The sequence below is a fragment of the Coffea eugenioides genome, chromosome 9 (genome assembly GCF_003713205.1).
Source record: "Coffea eugenioides isolate CCC68of chromosome 9, Ceug_1.0, whole genome shotgun sequence".
NCBI lineage: Eukaryota > Viridiplantae > Streptophyta > Magnoliopsida > Gentianales > Rubiaceae > Coffea > Coffea eugenioides.
The window spans coordinates 9,876,257-9,881,027 of NC_040043.1; positions in this window are offsets into that span (position 1 = coordinate 9,876,257).

The following is a 4,771-nucleotide window of genomic DNA, read 5'->3' on the forward strand; positions in this document are numbered from 1 at the left end:
TTTGGGCTTTATAATTCTTATTTTGATCAATATGGCCATAATTGTGGTATTTCTTCTAAATATGGTTGTGATAATCAAGGTGCTTATAATAATTCTCCATATTTTTATGATTACCAACCCGAATTTGTCCAATATGAGTCTAAACCATCTTAAGAATTAGCTAATCGCTATTGAAAGGTTAGCTAATGCACCTTTGTCTTGGGAGTTAGCCATAGAGGAGAAAAAGAATGAATGGGAGCTTGCTATAGAAAAATTTGCTAATCAAGTGAATTTAGATATAGAAAGGCTAACTATTACAATTTTCAATCGTTTTGATAAGGTGGAAGGAAGAATAGAGGAATTAGCTTAACATTTTGAAAGAATACATGACCAATTGCATGGTTTGTGTGAAGTTATTTCAAATAGTGATATGCAAATTGATTCTATTGTGAATGGTGGAAATGTTGTATATGAAAATGGATTGTATTTTGAGGAAAATTATGAACTTAATTTGTGTTTTAATGAGGAAATGTCAATTTCACATAATCATATCTTTGGAGCTAACTTTGAACCTCAAGAGACAAGCATTAAGGGCTCACATTTAACCTCACATTTAACCTCTCTTGACGAGTGTGTTGAAAGTATAGGTTCTAAGGCCATTATTGCCCAAGAAAGCCATGCAGAGGATCCTTTAATAAGCTCTCAAGTGTTGCAAATGCAAGGTAATATCTATAAAACACTTGAGATTGGCAAGCCAACTTCAACTCTCAAATCATATGGTTATAAGGCTCGTGAGGTGGAGTTATCCTTTGTAGATTTACCATGACCTGAGTTGATGGACTACTCTTTGATAAAACTTCCTTGATAAGGAGGGAAAAAAGTCAAACTTAACGACTTTAACCAAAGTGTCTGTTGGGAGGCAACCCAATGATTTTTTAGTGTTTTTCTTGTGTTTTATGTGTTTTTCATAGTTACATAGTGTAATTTTTGTCTTATGTATTTTGTAGGTTGCAATATCAACAAGGTCTTGAAAATGGTCAAAATTGCATTTTTTCTCTTAGACAGGGCACAAAGGGAGTTTTCATGCTTATACTTGCAATTTGGACATTGCATGCATTTTGAGCATTTGATATTAATTCTAGTTTAAAATGCATATATATATATATATATATGTGTGTGTGTGTGTGTGTGTTTTTAGCTCAAAATATGGTGAATGAAGTGTGTTTGCATTGTTAAAGTATTAAAATGACCTTATTCAAATAAGAGAAAGTTGATTTGAAGGATATTTTTTCTAAGTATTGAACAAAAAAAATTGATTTCGAGCCACTGCCTACAATCCCTCAGAGAAACTCTCAAGGGATTCAAGCCAGGGATTTACTAGGGCAACAAATATTTTTCTCCAAACGTATTGCCCACAATCCATGGGACAAATTGCTGCGAATCTGTGCGCGGTTTCTTGTTGGGCAACGATTTTAAGAAACAAAAATGGCTTTTTCCCTTTATTTTCTTCTTCTTCTTTGAACCAACTTCAAACTCACAAACCCACTTCTTCAAATCTCCAAATTTCAGCATTTAAACCCCTCAAAATCACCACTAAATCACTCAAAACCATCTTATGACCAACATTCAAGCATAAAAAATTATCAAAAACACCAACTTTGGAGGATTTGAGTCAAGAATATTAGGGTTCTAGAACTTCATTTCTTTCAATTGGGAGTTGCTCGGAGCTAAATTTTTGGGGATTCTTGCATAATTTGGCTTGCATTTCATCACTCTACAAGACCCAAGTAAGTTTCTTGACTTTATTTGGCTCATTTAAATTTCACTATAGCTGAATTTTCTTGAAATTTTGGACAAATTTCTTGGTGAATTTTGTTGTTGTTTTGATGTTTAGTTGAGCTCATTTAACTTCTATAAGCATGTTAATTTGCCTATTGTGGTTGAAATTGGTGCAATGTGAGGAATTAAGCAAAATGCCATTTCTAGAATTCTTTGATAAATAGGCAATTTTCATGAGGAATTTGTTTAGTTTCATTATACTTATTGTTGGCCTTATATAGCATTTTTTATGATGTATAATTGCTCATTTTTAAATATATGAAACTAATTGTGAATTGCTAACTTGAGGTATCATGGTAAATGCAAATTCTAGAATAATTTCGAAGCTTACGAATTTCTTTTGATTATGATGTTTTGAGGATATAATGTATATTATTGGAGTTATTTAAGCCATTTGGTGATGATTTTCTTTTGGGGAACGTGCTTCTCTTAAATATTTGAAATTTTCTTGGCAATGTTGAATTGATGTTTTATAGTTTATATTCTTCAACTAAGATTGTTATGAAATCAATACAAATATCATCTGAAGGAGAAGAGAAGCAACATTGCCAATATCATCAGTATAACGTTGCCAACACTGTGGGGTATACGTGTATATTCCCCGAATTTAGGGCCTATCTCATTAGATAATAAAGTTTACATCATAAACTTAGTCCTATGTATCAATTTATTGAGCTTTATATTGGTCCCCCCTCCCCCTGTGACGCCCCCACTTCTCCCAAGGGCGAACCCAAGGGTATCCGCGGGATGCTTGCCTAGCTCTCGCCAGGACTCAAATCAATTCAATTCAAACTTAACGATACATACCGAATTAATACAAGTCTAAATAAAGAAAAGTCGCTTCCTTAACCGAATATCCAAATCTTACATCAGGTTCTCAAAAGATACATCAAGTCCCAAAATACAACCATTAAAAGGTCGACTAAATAATTACAACCAAGATTACAATAAAAAACATAACCTAGTCGGTTTTTCATAATCTTTCAATCCACCTGTTAAGGAAAACAAACTAATGGAATGAGACAATACTCAGTGAGGCTAAGAAACACACATGCAAGCACGTTGTCCAAGTAACAATCCCATTTAACGAATACACAATAACATTCAAGTAAATAACAATTCAGGCGAGAAAAGTAAACAGAAATAATTCAAGGATATAAGAGCTCTCAGGAGCTATTTTCCACTTGCACGATCAAGAACCTCCACGATTTTGACACTCCGGCAATCGGGTAGGTTATAATCCGTAGACCTTCACTTACTTGTTCCCCGATCACCATTACATACCCCTGTACCGGACCCGCCTGTCTTTTATTTTAGACGATACTACTCGAGTATGCCAAGCAAGATCTCCCCATTAGATCAAGTGATACGCTCCTCGATCCACGGTCGAGACACGTAGCACGTTTGCCCAAGGATCTAGCGGGGATGTCCTACGCTTGGTGTGCGGAACCTCTAACCAAACGGACAACACGATTTGATTTGAAGGTGGTAGACGACACTCCGATGAAGGTGAATACTCCAGGGGAATAGGTCGGATGAACAATCAAGGACAGGACGCGAGATTGCTCAATAACCCTTGCCAAGCAAGTTAAAAGGCTCGAATTCTCTTTGAAAGAAAACGAATGCACTAAGAATTTTATTCATCAAAAACTAAGTCTTAAACCTTACAAGACTAGCCTATTTATAGGCTTAATGAAATAACAAAACCCTAAAGAAACCTAAAGGGGAGGTCGGCTACCTTGTCATCAAGGTGGGCCGGCCCATGCCTTCTACGAACAACGAATCCAACTAAATTGAAAACAATGACTAAGGCCCTACTCGGCCGCTTCGTAAGGAGGCCCACTGGGGTCTTCTTGGGCTTGGACCAAAGTGTAAGTTGCTTGATTGACCCTCTCCAAGCCTTCAATATCTCTATAGGCTCCATGTTGATCGTGGACAGCTCGAACAAGGGCTTGGAGTGATTCCTTGAAGAGCTTGGCCCGTGCACGTGTGACTGGGCCCAATGGAACTTGGACTGGGCCCTGGCCCTGGTTCACATCAGTCCCCTCCTCTTGAGAAGGATTTGCCCTCAAATCTGGATCCTCCTCACCAAGAAACGGGCTCAAGTCCGCGACATTGAAGGTCGCGCTAACATTGTACTCCCCAGGTAGCTCCAATTTGTATGCATTGTCATTAACCCGTTGGAGTACACGAAAAGGTCCATCCCCTCTGGGGGATAATTTGCTTTGTCGCTGCTTGGGGAACCTCTCTTTGCGTAAGTGTAACCAAACCCAATCACCAGGCTCGAAAATCATTTTGCGGCGGTGCTTGTTAGCCTGCTGGGTGTATTGCTGAGTACGCCTTTCAATGTTTGCTCGAGCGGCTTCATGTAACCTGCGTACAAAATCGGCCTTCTTTTTCCCATCTAAGCTTGTGTGCTCAGAGGAAGGTAAGGGTACTAAATCAAGAGGGGTCAGCGGGTTAAAGCCATAAACAATCTCAAAAGGTGAGTAGTGTGTAGCACTGTGAACAACTCGATTGTAGGCGAATTCAACATGAGGCAAACACTCTTCCCAAGTCTTAAGATTCTTTTTAATCAATGCCCGAAGTAGTGTGCCGAGTGTGCGATTGACAACTTCAGTTTGTCCATCGCTTTGTGGATGACTAGTGGTGGAGAATAGTAACCGAGTGCCAAGTTTAGACCACAGAGTCTTCCAAAAGTAACTTAGGAATTTCACATCCCTATCACTAACAATGGTCCTAGGCATACCATGCAGACGGACAATTTCCTTGAAGAATAGAGTAGCAATATGAGATGCATCATCAGTTTTGTGACAGGGGATAAAATGAGCCATCTTAGAAAACCTATCAACCACCACAAATATAGAATCATTACCCCTTGGTGATCGAGGCAAACCTAGTACGAAGTCCATAGACAAGTCAACCCAGGGATGGTGAGGGATAGGTAACGGGG